Source organism: Hippocampus zosterae, chromosome 1, assembly GCF_025434085.1.
Source record: "Hippocampus zosterae strain Florida chromosome 1, ASM2543408v3, whole genome shotgun sequence".
NCBI lineage: Eukaryota > Metazoa > Chordata > Actinopteri > Syngnathiformes > Syngnathidae > Hippocampus > Hippocampus zosterae.
In genome coordinates, this window is record NC_067451.1 from 39,040,077 (window position 1) to 39,053,976 (window position 13,900).

At 50.4% G+C, this 13,900-nt stretch overlaps 13 non-coding genes and 10 pseudogenes across 13 annotated transcripts; all 23 read right to left on the bottom strand.

Moving 5' to 3' along the window:
• Nucleotides 1-467: 467 nt before the first annotated feature.
• LOC127616597 (uncharacterized) lies at nt 468-576 on the bottom strand (annotated as a pseudogene).
• A 480-nt stretch (nt 577-1,056) lies between these two features.
• Nucleotides 1,057-1,175, bottom strand: LOC127588841 (5S ribosomal RNA). Its single transcript, XR_007959203.1, has one exon. It is a non-coding gene; the product is annotated as a 5S ribosomal RNA (ribosomal RNA).
• A 481-nt stretch (nt 1,176-1,656) lies between these two features.
• LOC127616253 (uncharacterized) lies at nt 1,657-1,765 on the bottom strand (annotated as a pseudogene).
• Nucleotides 1,766-2,245: 480 nt separating this feature from the next.
• LOC127616607 (uncharacterized) lies at nt 2,246-2,354 on the bottom strand (annotated as a pseudogene).
• A 480-nt stretch (nt 2,355-2,834) lies between these two features.
• On the bottom strand, nt 2,835-2,953 carry LOC127588844 (5S ribosomal RNA). The gene has a single exon (XR_007959204.1). It is a non-coding gene; the product is annotated as a 5S ribosomal RNA (ribosomal RNA).
• Nucleotides 2,954-3,435: 482 nt separating this feature from the next.
• LOC127612664 (5S ribosomal RNA) lies at nt 3,436-3,554 on the bottom strand. Its single transcript, XR_007965904.1, has one exon. It is a non-coding gene; the product is annotated as a 5S ribosomal RNA (ribosomal RNA).
• Nucleotides 3,555-4,035: 481 nt separating this feature from the next.
• Nucleotides 4,036-4,144, bottom strand: LOC127616613 (uncharacterized; annotated as a pseudogene).
• Nucleotides 4,145-4,624: 480 nt separating this feature from the next.
• Nucleotides 4,625-4,743, bottom strand: LOC127588849 (5S ribosomal RNA). Its single transcript, XR_007959206.1, has one exon. It is a non-coding gene; the product is annotated as a 5S ribosomal RNA (ribosomal RNA).
• A 481-nt stretch (nt 4,744-5,224) lies between these two features.
• On the bottom strand, nt 5,225-5,343 carry LOC127614358 (5S ribosomal RNA). Its single transcript, XR_007966486.1, has one exon. It is a non-coding gene; the product is annotated as a 5S ribosomal RNA (ribosomal RNA).
• Nucleotides 5,344-5,824: 481 nt separating this feature from the next.
• On the bottom strand, nt 5,825-5,933 carry LOC127616266 (uncharacterized; annotated as a pseudogene).
• Nucleotides 5,934-6,413: 480 nt separating this feature from the next.
• LOC127616618 (uncharacterized) lies at nt 6,414-6,522 on the bottom strand (annotated as a pseudogene).
• Nucleotides 6,523-7,002: 480 nt separating this feature from the next.
• LOC127588853 (5S ribosomal RNA) lies at nt 7,003-7,121 on the bottom strand. Its single transcript, XR_007959207.1, has one exon. It is a non-coding gene; the product is annotated as a 5S ribosomal RNA (ribosomal RNA).
• A 482-nt stretch (nt 7,122-7,603) lies between these two features.
• LOC127612670 (5S ribosomal RNA) lies at nt 7,604-7,722 on the bottom strand. The gene has a single exon (XR_007965905.1). It is a non-coding gene; the product is annotated as a 5S ribosomal RNA (ribosomal RNA).
• Nucleotides 7,723-8,203: 481 nt separating this feature from the next.
• LOC127616624 (uncharacterized) lies at nt 8,204-8,312 on the bottom strand (annotated as a pseudogene).
• A 480-nt stretch (nt 8,313-8,792) lies between these two features.
• LOC127588857 (5S ribosomal RNA) lies at nt 8,793-8,911 on the bottom strand. The gene has a single exon (XR_007959208.1). It is a non-coding gene; the product is annotated as a 5S ribosomal RNA (ribosomal RNA).
• A 481-nt stretch (nt 8,912-9,392) lies between these two features.
• LOC127614367 (5S ribosomal RNA) lies at nt 9,393-9,511 on the bottom strand. The gene has a single exon (XR_007966487.1). It is a non-coding gene; the product is annotated as a 5S ribosomal RNA (ribosomal RNA).
• A 481-nt stretch (nt 9,512-9,992) lies between these two features.
• Nucleotides 9,993-10,101, bottom strand: LOC127616269 (uncharacterized; annotated as a pseudogene).
• A 480-nt stretch (nt 10,102-10,581) lies between these two features.
• On the bottom strand, nt 10,582-10,690 carry LOC127616629 (uncharacterized; annotated as a pseudogene).
• A 480-nt stretch (nt 10,691-11,170) lies between these two features.
• LOC127588859 (5S ribosomal RNA) lies at nt 11,171-11,289 on the bottom strand. The gene has a single exon (XR_007959209.1). It is a non-coding gene; the product is annotated as a 5S ribosomal RNA (ribosomal RNA).
• Nucleotides 11,290-11,771: 482 nt separating this feature from the next.
• Nucleotides 11,772-11,890, bottom strand: LOC127588860 (5S ribosomal RNA). The gene has a single exon (XR_007959210.1). It is a non-coding gene; the product is annotated as a 5S ribosomal RNA (ribosomal RNA).
• Nucleotides 11,891-12,371: 481 nt separating this feature from the next.
• Nucleotides 12,372-12,480, bottom strand: LOC127616636 (uncharacterized; annotated as a pseudogene).
• A 480-nt stretch (nt 12,481-12,960) lies between these two features.
• On the bottom strand, nt 12,961-13,079 carry LOC127588862 (5S ribosomal RNA). Its single transcript, XR_007959212.1, has one exon. It is a non-coding gene; the product is annotated as a 5S ribosomal RNA (ribosomal RNA).
• A 480-nt stretch (nt 13,080-13,559) lies between these two features.
• On the bottom strand, nt 13,560-13,678 carry LOC127614372 (5S ribosomal RNA). Its single transcript, XR_007966488.1, has one exon. It is a non-coding gene; the product is annotated as a 5S ribosomal RNA (ribosomal RNA).
• Between the last annotated feature and the right edge of the window lie 222 nt (nt 13,679-13,900).

Genomic DNA, 13,900 nt, shown 5'->3' on the forward strand with positions numbered 1-13,900 from the left:
AAATTGTCCTTTTTATAGCAGACAGGGCACTTCCGGGTCGGGGGTGGAGTAGTGGGGTGATTTTTTTTTTTCATTTAATGACCTTCTCCCGAGAGCACGAAGGAGGGGCCCGCTCCCGTGGTGGTTTGAGCGCGCAGCCTGTCAGGCTCGCATACGGTCCTCTGCGAGCACGCAGATGCGGTATTTGACGTTTGTTGCAAAAGTGGGCTTTTCCAGTGGAGGTGCAAAGGCATCCAGCAGGCGGAAATCCCAAGCTGTTTCATGTCCAAGTGCTATCATGACCGATCCCCGTGCAGACGGCTCCCTCTGTTGGACATTAATTTTATTCCAAAGAGACGTTGATCTGTCAAATCAACGTGAAGGAAACGATTTCAAACCACAGGATAAGTGAAAGTTGAATGACGAATGAATGCCAAAATTTTTGGAAAGAGCAGTGAATCGTGTTGAGAATTGGAGGTGGGTGCAAAAGCTTACAGCACCTGGTATTCCCAGGGGGTCTCCCATCCAAGTACTAACCAGGCCCGACCCTGCTTAGCTTCCGAGATCGGGTGCTCTCAGGGTAGTATGGCCGTAAGCGAGGGTAAACGTGAAAATTGTCCCCTTTATAGCAGACAGGGCACTTCTGGGTCGGGGGTGGAGTCGTGGGGTGATTTTTTTTTCATTTAATAAACCTCCTCCGGAGTGCACAAAGGAGGGACCCGCTCCCGTGGTGGTTTGAGCGCGCAGCCTGTCAGGCTCGCATACGGTCCTCTGCGAGCACGCAGAGGCTGTATTTGATGTCTGTTGCAAAAGTTGGCTTTTCCAGTGGAGGTGCAAAAGCATCCAGCAGGCGGAAATCCCAAGCTGCTTCATGTCCAAGTGCTATCATTACCGATCCACGTGCAGACGGCTCCCTCTGTTGGACATTAATTTTATTCCAAAGAGACGTTGATCTGTCAAATCAACGTGAAGGAAACGATTTCAAACCACAGGATAAGTGAAAGTTGAATGACGAATGAATGCCAAAATTTTTGGAAAGAGCAGTGAATCGTGTTGAGAATTGGAGGTGGGTGCAAAAGCTTACAGCACCTGGTATTCCCAGGCGGTCTCCCATCCAAGTACTAACCAGGCCCGACCCTGCTTAGCTTCCGAGATCGGACGAGATCGGGCGTTCTCAGGGTAGTATGGCCGTAAGCGAGGGAAAACGTGAAAATTGTCCTCTTTATAGCAGACAGGGCACTTCCGGGTCGGGGGTGGAGTAGTGGGGTGATTTTTTTTTTCATTTAATAAACCTCCTCCGGAGTGCACAAAGGAGGGGCCCGCTCCCGTGGTGGTTTGAGCGCGCAGCCTGTCAGGCTCGCATACGGTCCTCTGCGAGCACGCAGATACGGTATTTGACGTTTGTTGCAAAAGTGGGCTTTTCCAGTGGAGGTGCAAAGGCATCCAGCAGGCGGAAATCCCAAGCTGTTTCATGTCCAAGTGCTATCATGACCGATCCCCGTGCAGACGGCTCCCTCTGTTGGACATTAATTTTATTCCAAAGAGACGTTGATCTGTCAAATCAACGTGAAGGAAACGATTTCAAACCACAGGATAAGTGAAAGTTGAATGACGAATGAATGCCAAAATTTTTGGAAAGAGCAGTGAATCGTGTTGAGAATTGGAGGTGGGTGCAAAAGCTTACAGCACCTGGTATTCCCAGGCGGTCTCCCATCCAAGTACTAACCAGGCCCGACCCTGCTTAGCTTCCGAGATCGGGTGCTCTCAGGGTAGTATGGCCGTAAGCGAGGGTAAACGTGAAAATTGTCCCCTTTATAGCAGACAGGGCACTTCTGGGTCGGGGGTGGAGTAGTGGGGTGATTTTTTTTTCATTTAATAAACCTCCTCCGGAGTGCACAAAGGAGGGACCCGCTCCCGTGGTGGTTTGAGCGCGCAGCCTGTCAGGCTCGCATACGGTCCTCTGCGAGCACGCAGAGGCTGTATTTGATGTCTGTTGCAAAAGTTGGCTTTTCCAGTGGAGGTGCAAAAGCATCCAGCAGGCGGAAATCCCAAGCTGCTTCATGTCCAAGTGCTATCATTACCGATCCACGTGCAGACGGCTCCCTCTGTTGGACATTAATTTTATTCCAAAGAGACGTTGATCTGTCAAATCAACGTGAAGGAAACGATTTCAAACCACAGGATAAGTGAAAGTTGAATGACGAATGAATGCCAAAATTTTTGGAAAGAGCAGTGAATCGTGTTGAGAATTGGAGGTGGGTGCAAAAGCTTACAGCACCTGGTATTCCCAGGGGGTCTCCCATCCAAGTACTAACCAGGCCCGACCCTGCTTAGCTTCCGAGATCGGGTGCTCTCAGGGTAGTATGGCCGTAAGCGAGGGTAAACGTGAAAATTGTCCCCTTTATAGCAGACAGGGCACTTCTGGGTCGGGGGTGGAGTAGTGGGGTGATTTTTTTTTCATTTAATAAACCTCCTCCGGAGTGCACAAAGGAGGGACCCGCTCCCGTGGTGGTTTGAGCGCGCAGCCTGTCAGGCTCGCATACGGTCCTCTGCGAGCACGCAGAGGCTGTATTTGATGTCTGTTGCAAAAGTTGGCTTTTCCAGTGGAGGTGCAAAGGCATCCAGCAGGCGGAAATCCCAAGCTGTTTCATGTCCAAGTGCTATCATGACCGATCCCCGTGCAGACGGCTCCCTCTGTTGGACATTAATTTTATTCCAAAGAGACGTTGATCTGTCAAATCAACGTGAAGGAAACGATTTCAAACCACAGGATAAGTGAAAGTTGAATGACGAATGAATGCCAAAATTTTTGGAAAGAGCAGTGAATCATGTTGAGAATTGGAGGTGGGTCCAAAAGCTTACAGCACCTGGTATTCCCAGGCGGTCTCCCATCCAAGTACTAACCAGGCCCGACCCTGCTTAGCTTCCGAGATCGGACGAGATCGGGCGTTCTCAGGGTAGTATGGCCGTAAGCGAGGGAAAACGTGAAAATTGTCCTCTTTATAGCAGACAGGGCACTTCCGGGTCGGGGGTGGAGTAGTGGGGTGATTTTTTTTTTTCATTTAATAAACCTCCTCCGGAGTGCACAAAGGAGGGGCCCGCTCCCGTGGTGGTTTGAGCGCGCAGCCTGTCAGGCTCGCATACGGTCCTCTGCGAGCACGCAGATACGGTACTTGATGTCTGTTGCAAAAGTTGGCTTTTCCAGTGGAGGTGCAAAAGCATCCAGCAGGCGGAAATCCCAAGCTGCTTCATGTCCAAGTGCTATCATTATCGATCCACGTGCAGACGGCTCCCTCTGTTGGACATTAATTTTATTCCAAAGAGACGTTGATCTGTCAAATCAACGTGAAGGAAACGATTTCAAACCACAGGATAAGTGAAAGTTGAATGACGAATGAATGCCAAAATTTTTGGAAAGAGCAGTGAATCGTGTTGTGAATTGGAGGTGGGTGCAAAAGCTTACAGCACCTGGTATTCCCAGACGGTCTCCCATCCAAGTACTAACCAGGCCCGACCCTGCTTAGCTTCCGAGATCGGACGAGATCGGGCGTTCTCAGGGTAGTATGGCCGTAAGCGAGGGAAAACGCGAAAATTGTCCTCTTTATAGCAGACAGGGCACTTCCGGGTCGGGGGTGGAGTCGTGGGGTGATTTTTTTTTTCATTTAATAAACCTCCTCCGGAGTGCACAAAGGAGGGGCCCGCTCCCGTGGTGGTTTGAGCGCGCAGCCTGTCAGGCTCGCATACGGTCCTCTGCGAGCACGCAGATGCGGTATTTGACGTTTGTTGCAAAAGTGGGCTTTTCCAGTGGAGGTGCAAAGGCATCCAGCAGGCGGAAATCCCAAGCTGTTTCATGTCCAAGTGCTATCATGACCGATCCCCGTGCAGACGGCTCCCTCTGTTGGACATTAATTTTATTCCAAAGAGACGTTGATCTGTCAAATCAACGTGAAGGAAACGATTTCAAACCACAGGATAAGTGAAAGTTGAATGACGAATGAATGCCAAAATTTTTGGAAAGAGCAGTGAATCGTGTTGAGAATTGGAGGTGGGTGCAAAAGCTTACAGCACCTGGTATTCCCAGGGGGTCTCCCATCCAAGTACTAACCAGGCCCGACCCTGCTTAGCTTCCGAGATCGGGTGCTCTCAGGGTAGTATGGCCGTAAGCGAGGGTAAACGTGAAAATTGTCCCCTTTATAGCAGACAGGGCACTTCTGGGTCGGGGGTGGAGTAGTGGGGTGATTTTTTTTTCATTTAATAAACCTCCTCCGGAGTGCACAAAGGAGGGACCCGCTCCCGTGGTGGTTTGAGCGCGCAGCCTGTCAGGCTCGCATACGGTCCTCTGCGAGCACGCAGAGGCTGTATTTGATGTCTGTTGCAAAAGTTGGCTTTTCCAGTGGAGGTGCAAAAGCATCCAGCAGGCGGAAATCCCAAGCTGCTTCATGTCCAAGTGCTATCATTACCGATCCACGTGCAGACGGCTCCCTCTGTTGGACATTAATTTTATTCCAAAGAGACGTTGATCTGTCAAATCAACGTGAAGGAAACGATTTCAAACCACAGGATAAGTGAAAGTTGAATGACGAATGAATGCCAAAATTTTTGGAAAGAGCAGTGAATCGTGTTGTGAATTGGAGGTGGGTGCAAAAGCTTACAGCACCTGGTATTCCCAGGCGGTCTCCCATCCAAGTACTAACCAGGCCCGACCCTGCTTAGCTTCCGAGATCGGACGAGATCGGGCGTTCTCAGGGTAGTATGGCCGTAAGCGAGGGAAAACGCGAAAATTGTCCTCTTTATAGCAGACAGGGCACTTCCGGGTCGGGGGTGGAGTCGTGGGGTGATTTTTTTTTTCATTTAATAAACCTCCTCCGGAGTGCACAAAGGAGGGGCCCGCTCCCGTGGTGGTTTGAGCGCGCAGCCTGTCAGGCTCGCATACGGTCCTCTGCGAGCACGCAGATGCGGTATTTGACGTTTGTTGCAAAAGTGGGCTTTTCCAGTGGAGGTGCAAAGGCATCCAGCAGGCGGAAATCCCAAGCTGTTTCATGTCCAAGTGCTATCATGACCGATCCCCGTGCAGACGGCTCCCTCTGTTGGACATTAATTTTATTCCAAAGAGACGTTGATCTGTCAAATCAACGTGAAGGAAACGATTTCAAACCACAGGATAAGTGAAAGTTGAATGACGAATGAATGCCAAAATTTTTGGAAAGAGCAGTGAATCGTGTTGAGAATTGGAGGTGGGTGCAAAAGCTTACAGCACCTGGTATTCCCAGGCGGTCTCCCATCCAAGTACTAACCAGGCCCGACACTGCTTAGCTTCCGAGATCGGACGAGATCGGGCGTTCTCAGGGTAGTATGGCCGTAAGCGAGGGAAAACGTGAAAATTGTCCTCTTTATAGCAGACAGGGCACTTCCGGGTCGAGGGTGGAGTAGTGGGGTGATTTTTTTTTTCATTTAATAAACCTCCTCCGGAGTGCACAAAGGAGGGGCCCGCTCCCGTGGTGGTTTGAGCGCGCAGCCTGTCAGGCTCGCATACGGTCCTCTGCGAGCACGCAGATGCGGTATTTGACGTTTGTTGCAAAAGTGGGCTTTTCCAGTGGAGGTGCAAAGGCATCCAGCAGGCGGAAATCCCAAGCTGTTTCAAGTCCAAGTGCTATCATGACCGATCCCCGTGCAGACGGCTCCCTCTGTTGGACATTAATTTTATTCCAAAGAGACGTTGATCTGTCAAATCAACGTGAAGGAAACGATTTCAAACCACAGGATAAGTGAAAGTTGAATGACGAATGAATGCCAAAATTTTTGGAAAGAGCAGTGAATCGTGTTGAGAATTGGAGGTGGGTGCAAAAGCTTACAGCACCTGGTATTCCCAGGCGGTCTCCCATCCAAGTACTAACCAGGCCCGACCCTGCTTAGCTTCCGAGATCGGGTGCTCTCAGGGTAGTATGGCCGTAAGCGAGGGTAAACGTGAAAATTGTCCCCTTTATAGCAGACAGGGCACTTCTGGGTCGGGGGTGGAGTAGTGGGGTGATTTTTTTTTCATTTAATAAACCTCCTCCGGAGTGCACAAAGGAGGGACCCGCTCCCGTGGTGGTTTGAGCGCGCAGCCTGTCAGGCTCGCATACGGTCCTCTGCGAGCACGCAGAGGCTGTATTTGATGTCTGTTGCAAAAGTTGGCTTTTCCAGTGGAGGTGCAAAAGCATCCAGCAGGCGGAAATCCCAAGCTGCTTCATGTCCAAGTGCTATCATTACCGATCCACGTGCAGACAGCTCCCTCTGTTGGACATTAATTTTATTCCAAAGAGACGTTGATCTGTCAAATCAACGTGAAGGAAACGATTTCAAACCACAGGATAAGTGAAAGTTGAATGACGAATGAATGCCAAAATTTTTGGAAAGAGCAGTGAATTGTGTTGAGAATTGGAGGTGGGTGCAAAAGCTTACAGCACCTGGTATTCCCAGGGGGTCTCCCATCCAAGTACTAACCAGGCCCGACCCTGCTTAGCTTCCGAGATCGGGTGCTCTCAGGGTAGTATGGCCGTAAGCGAGGGTAAACGTGAAAATTGTCCCCTTTATAGCAGACAGGGCACTTCTGGGTCGGGGGTGGAGTAGTGGGGTGATTTTTTTTTCATTTAATAAACCTCCTCCGGAGTGCACAAAGGAGGGACCCGCTCCCGTGGTGGTTTGAGCGCGCAGCCTGTCAGGCTCGCATACGGTCCTCTGCGAGCACGCAGAGGCTGTATTTGATGTCTGTTGCAAAAGTTGGCTTTTCCAGTGGAGGTGCAAAGGCATCCAGCAGGCGGAAATCCCAAGCTGTTTCATGTCCAAGTGCTATCATGACCGATCCCCGTGCAGACGGCTCCCTCTGTTGGACATTAATTTTATTCCAAAGAGACGTTGATCTGTCAAATCAACGTGAAGGAAACGATTTCAAACCACAGCATAAGTGAAAGTTGAATGACGAATGAATGCCAAAATTTTTGGAAAGAGCAGTGAATCGTGTTGTGAATTGGAGGTGGGTGCAAAAGCTTACAGCACCTGGTATTCCCAGGCGGTCTCCCATCCAAGTACTAACCAGGCCCGACCCTGCTTAGCTTCCGAGATCGGACGAGATCGGGCGTTCTCAGGGTAGTATGGCCGTAAGCGAGGGAAAACGTGAAAATTGTCCTCTTTATAGCAGACAGGGCACTTCCGGGTCGGGGGTGGAGTAGTGGGGTGATTTTTTTTTTTCATTTAATAAACCTCCTCCGGAGTGCACAAAGGAGGGGCCCGCTCCCGTGGTGGTTTGAGCGCGCAGCCTGTCAGGCTCGCATACGGTCCTCTGCGAGCACGCAGATACGGTACTTGATGTCTGTTGCAAAAGTTGGCTTTTCCAGTGGAGGTGCAAAAGCATCCAGCAGGCGGAAATCCCAAGCTGCTTCATGTCCAAGTGCTATCATTATCGATCCACGTGCAGACGGCTCCCTCTGTTGGACATTAATTTTATTCCAAAGAGACGTTGATCTGTCAAATCAACGTGAAGGAAACGATTTCAAACCACAGGATAAGTGAAAGTTGAATGACGAATGAATGCCAAAATTTTTGGAAAGAGCAGTGAATCGTGTTGTGAATTGGAGGTGGGTGCAAAAGCTTACAGCACCTGGTATTCCCAGACGGTCTCCCATCCAAGTACTAACCAGGCCCGACCCTGCTTAGCTTCCGAGATCGGACGAGATCGGGCGTTCTCAGGGTAGTATGGCCGTAAGCGAGGGAAAACGCGAAAATTGTCCTCTTTATAGCAGACATGGCACTTCCGGGTCGGGGGTGGAGTCGTGGGGTGATTTTTTTTTTCATTTAATAAACCTCCTCCGGAGTGCACAAAGGAGGGGCCCGCTCCCGTGGTGGTTTGAGCGCGCAGCCTGTCAGGCTCGCATACGGTCCTCTGCGAGCACGCAGATGCGGTATTTGACGTTTGTTGCAAAAGTGGGCTTTTCCAGTGGAGGTGCAAAGGCATCCAGCAGGCGGAAATCCCAAGCTGTTTCATGTCCAAGTGCTATCATGACCGATCCCCGTGCAGACGGCTCCCTCTGTTGGACATTAATTTTATTCCAAAGAGACGTTGATCTGTCAAATCAACGTGAAGGAAACGATTTCAAACCACAGGATAAGTGAAAGTTGAATGACGAATGAATGCCAAAATTTTTGGAAAGAGCAGTGAATCGTGTTGAGAATTGGAGGTGGGTGCAAAAGCTTACAGCACCTGGTATTCCCAGGGGGTCTCCCATCCAAGTACTAACCAGGCCCGACCCTGCTTAGCTTCCGAGATCGGGTGCTCTCAGGGTAGTATGGCCGTAAGCGAGGGTAAACGTGAAAATTGTCCCCTTTATAGCAGACAGGGCACTTCTGGGTCGGGGGTGGAGTAGTGGGGTGATTTTTTTTTCATTTAATAAACCTCCTCCGGAGTGCACAAAGGAGGGACCCGCTCCCGTGGTGGTTTGAGCGCGCAGCCTGTCAGGCTCGCATACGGTCCTCTGCGAGCACGCAGAGGCTGTATTTGATGTCTGTTGCAAAAGTTGGCTTTTCCAGTGGAGGTGCAAAAGCATCCAGCAGGCGGAAATCCCAAGCTGCTTCATGTCCAAGTGCTATCATTACCGATCCACGTGCAGACGGCTCCCTCTGTTGGACATTAATTTTATTCCAAAGAGACGTTGATCTGTCAAATCAACGTGAAGGAAACGATTTCAAACCACAGGATAAGTGAAAGTTGAATGACGAATGAATGCCAAAATTTTTGGAAAGAGCAGTGAATCGTGTTGTGAATTGGAGGTGGGTGCAAAAGCTTACAGCACCTGGTATTCCCAGGCGGTCTCCCATCCAAGTACTAACCAGGCCCGACCCTGCTTAGCTTCCGAGATCGGACGAGATCGGGCGTTCTCAGGGTAGTATGGCCGTAAGCGAGGGAAAACGCGAAAATTGTCCTCTTTATAGCAGACAGGGCACTTCCGGGTCGGGGGTGGAGTCGTGGGGTGATTTTTTTTTTCATTTAATAAACCTCCTCCGGAGTGCACAAAGGAGGGGCCCGCTCCCGTGGTGGTTTGAGCGCGCAGCCTGTCAGGCTCGCATACGGTCCTCTGCGAGCACGCAGATGCGGTATTTGACGTTTGTTGCAAAAGTGGGCTTTTCCAGTGGAGGTGCAAAGGCATCCAGCAGGCGGAAATCCCAAGCTGTTTCATGTCCAAGTGCTATCATGACCGATCCCCGTGCAGACGGCTCCCTCTGTTGGACATTAATTTTATTCCAAAGAGACGTTGATCTGTCAAATCAACGTGAAGGAAACGATTTCAAACCACAGGATAAGTGAAAGTTGAATGACGAATGAATGCCAAAATTTTTGGAAAGAGCAGTGAATCGTGTTGAGAATTGGAGGTGGGTGCAAAAGCTTACAGCACCTGGTATTCCCAGGCGGTCTCCCATCCAAGTACTAACCAGGCCCGACACTGCTTAGCTTCCGAGATCGGACGAGATCGGGCGTTCTCAGGGTAGTATGGCCGTAAGCGAGGGAAAACGTGAAAATTGTCCTCTTTATAGCAGACAGGGCACTTCCGGGTCGAGGGTGGAGTAGTGGGGTGATTTTTTTTTTCATTTAATAAACCTCCTCCGGAGTGCACAAAGGAGGGGCCCGCTCCCGTGGTGGTTTGAGCGCGCAGCCTGTCAGGCTCGCATACGGTCCTCTGCGAGCACGCAGATGCGGTATTTGACGTTTGTTGCAAAAGTGGGCTTTTCCAGTGGAGGTGCAAAGGCATCCAGCAGGCGGAAATCCCAAGCTGTTTCAAGTCCAAGTGCTATCATGACCGATCCCCGTGCAGACGGCTCCCTCTGTTGGACATTAATTTTATTCCAAAGAGACGTTGATCTGTCAAATCAACGTGAAGGAAACGATTTCAAACCACAGGATAAGTGAAAGTTGAATGACGAATGAATGCCAAAATTTTTGGAAAGAGCAGTGAATCGTGTTGAGAATTGGAGGTGGGTGCAAAAGCTTACAGCACCTGGTATTCCCAGGCGGTCTCCCATCCAAGTACTAACCAGGCCCGACCCTGCTTAGCTTCCGAGATCGGGTGCTCTCAGGGTAGTATGGCCGTAAGCGAGGGTAAACGTGAAAATTGTCCCCTTTATAGCAGACAGGGCACTTCTGGGTCGGGGGTGGAGTAGTGGGGTGATTTTTTTTTCATTTAATAAACCTCCTCCGGAGTGCACAAAGGAGGGACCCGCTCCCGTGGTGGTTTGAGCGCGCAGCCTGTCAGGCTCGCATACGGTCCTCTGCGAGCACGCAGAGGCTGTATTTGATGTCTGTTGCAAAAGTTGGCTTTTCCAGTGGAGGTGCAAAAGCATCCAGCAGGCGGAAATCCCAAGCTGCTTCATGTCCAAGTGCTATCATTACCGATCCACGTGCAGACAGCTCCCTCTGTTGGACATTAATTTTATTCCAAAGAGACGTTGATCTGTCAAATCAACGTGAAGGAAACGATTTCAAACCACAGGATAAGTGAAAGTTGAATGACGAATGAATGCCAAAATTTTTGGAAAGAGCAGTGAATCGTGTTGAGAATTGGAGGTGGGTGCAAAAGCTTACAGCACCTGGTATTCCCAGGGGGTCTCCCATCCAAGTACTAACCAGGCCCGACCCTGCTTAGCTTCCGAGATCGGGTGCTCTCAGGGTAGTATGGCCGTAAGCGAGGGTAAACGTGAAAATTGTCCCCTTTATAGCAGACAGGGCACTTCTGGGTCGGGGGTGGAGTAGTGGGGTGATTTTTTTTTCATTTAATAAACCTCCTCCGGAGTGCACAAAGGAGGGACCCGCTCCCGTGGTGGTTTGAGCGCGCAGCCTGTCAGGCTCGCATACGGTCCTCTGCGAGCACGCAGAGGCTGTATTTGATGTCTGTTGCAAAAGTTGGCTTTTCCAGTGGAGGTGCAAAGGCATCCAGCAGGCGGAAATCCCAAGCTGTTTCATGTCCAAGTGCTATCATGACCGATCCCCGTGCAGACGGCTCCCTCTGTTGGACATTAATTTTATTCCAAAGAGACGTTGATCTGTCAAATCAACGTGAAGGAAACGATTTCAAACCACAGCATAAGTGAAAGTTGAATGACGAATGAATGCCAAAATTTTTGGAAAGAGCAGTGAATCGTGTTGTGAATTGGAGGTGGGTGCAAAAGCTTACAGCACCTGGTATTCCCAGGCGGTCTCCCATCCAAGTACTAACCAGGCCCGACCCTGCTTAGCTTCCGAGATCGGACGAGATCGGGCGTTCTCAGGGTAGTATGGCCGTAAGCGAGGGAAAACGTGAAAATTGTCCTCTTTATAGCAGACAGGGCACTTCCGGGTCGGGGGTGGAGTAGTGGGGTGATTTTTTTTTTTCATTTAATAAACCTCCTCCGGAGTGCACAAAGGAGGGGCCCGCTCCCGTGGTGGTTTGAGCGCGCAGCCTGTCAGGCTCGCATACGGTCCTCTGCGAGCACGCAGATACGGTACTTGATGTCTGTTGCAAAAGTTGGCTTTTCCAGTGGAGGTGCAAAAGCATCCAGCAGGCGGAAATCCCAAGCTGCTTCATGTCCAAGTGCTATCATTATCGATCCACGTGCAGACGGCTCCCTCTGTTGGACATTAATTTTATTCCAAAGAGACGTTGATCTGTCAAATCAACGTGAAGGAAACGATTTCAAACCACAGGATAAGTGAAAGTTGAATGACGAATGAATGCCAAAATTTTTGGAAAGAGCAGTGAATCGTGTTGTGAATTGGAGGTGGGTGCAAAAGCTTACAGCACCTGGTATTCCCAGGCGGTCTCCCATCCAAGTACTAACCAGGCCCGACCCTGCTTAGCTTCCGAGATCGGACGAGATCGGGCGTTCTCAGGGTAGTATGGCCGTAAGCGAGGGAAAACGCGAAAATTGTCCTCTTTATAGCAGACAGGGCACTTCCGGGTCGGGGGTGGAGTCGTGGGGTGATTTTTTTTTTCATTTAATAAACCTCCTCCGGAGTGCACAAAGGAGGGGCCCGCTCCCGTGGTGGTTTGAGCGCGCAGCCTGTCAGGCTCGCATACGGTCCTCTGCGAGCACGCAGATGCGGTATTTGACGTTTGTTGCAAAAGTGGGCTTTTCCAGTGGAGGTGCAAAGGCATCCAGCAGGCGGAAATCCCAAGCTGTTTCATGTCCAAGTGCTATCATGACCGATCCCCGTGCAGACGGCTCCCTCTGTTGGACATTAATTTTATTCCAAAGAGACGTTGATCTGTCAAATCAACGTGAAGGAAACGATTTCAAACCACAGGATAAGTGAAAGTTGAATGACGAATGAATGCCAAAATTTTTGGAAAGAGCAGTGAATCGTGTTGAGAATTGGAGGTGGGTGCAAAAGCTTACAGCACCTGGTATTCCCAGGGGGTCTCCCATCCAAGTACTAACCAGGCCCGACCCTGCTTAGCTTCCGAGATCGGGTGCTCTCAGGGTAGTATGGCCGTAAGCGAGGGTAAACGTGAAAATTGTCCCCTTTATAGCAGACAGGGCACTTCTGGGTCGGGGGTGGAGTAGTGGGGTGATTTTTTTTTCATTTAATAAACCTCCTCCGGAGTGCACAAAGGAGGGACCCGCTCCCGTGGTGGTTTGAGCGCGCAGCCTGTCAGGCTCGCATACGGTCCTCTGCGAGCACGCAGAGGCTGTATTTGATGTCTGTTGCAAAAGTTGGCTTTTCCAGTGGAGGTGCAAAAGCATCCAGCAGGCGGAAATCCCAAGCTGCTTCATGTCCAAGTGCTATCATTACCGATCCACGTGCAGACGGCTCCCTCTGTTGGACATTAATTTTATTCCAAAGAGACGTTGATCTGTCAAATCAACGTGAAGGAAACGATTTCAAACCACAGGATAAGTGAAAGTTGAATGACGAATGAATGCCAAAATTTTTGGAAAGAGCAGTGAATCGTGTTGTGAATTGGAGGTGGGTGCAAAAGCTTACAGCACCTGGTATTCCCAGGCGGTCTCCCATCCAAGTACTAACCAGGCCCGACCCTGCTTAGCTTCCGAGATCGGACGAGATCGGGCGTTCTCAGGGTAGTATGGCCGTAAGCGAGGGAAAACGTGAAAATTGTCCCCTTTATAGCAGACAGGGCACTTGCGGGTCGGGGATGGAGTCGTGGGGTGATTTTTTTTTTCATTTAATGACCTCCTCCCGAGAGCACGAAGGAGGGGCCCGCTCCCGTGGTGGTTTGAGCGCGCAGCCTGTCAGGCTCGCATACGGTCCTCTGCGAGCACGCAGATGCGGTATTTGACGTTTGTTGCAAAAGTGGGCTTTTCCAGTGGAGGTGCAAAGGCATCCAGCAGGCGGAAATCCCAAGCTGTTTCATGTCCAAGTGCTATCATGACCGATCCCCGTGCAGACGGCTCCCTCTGTTGGACATTAATTTTATTCCAAAGAGACGTTGATCTGTCAAATCAACGTGAAGGAAACGATTTCAAACCACAGGATAAGTGAAAGTTGAATGACGAATGAATGCCAAAATTTTTGGAAAGAGCAGTGAATCGTGTTGAGAATTGGAGGTGGGTGCAAAAGCTTACAGCACCTGGTATTCCCAGGCGGTCTCCCATCCAAGTACTAACCAGGCCCGACACTGCTTAGCTTCCGAGATCGGACGAGATCGGGCGTTCTCAGGGTAGTATGGCCGTAAGCGAGGGAAAACGTGAAAATTGTCCTCTTTATAGCAGACAGGGCACTTCCGGGTCGAGGGTGGAGTAGTGGGGTGATTTTTTTTTTCATTTAATAAACCTCCTCCGGAGTGCACAAAGGAGGGGCCCGCTCCCGTGGTGGTTTGAGCGCGCAGCCTGTCAGGCTCGCATACGGTCCTCTGCGAGCACGCAGATGCGGTATTTGACGTTTGTTGCAAAAGTGGGC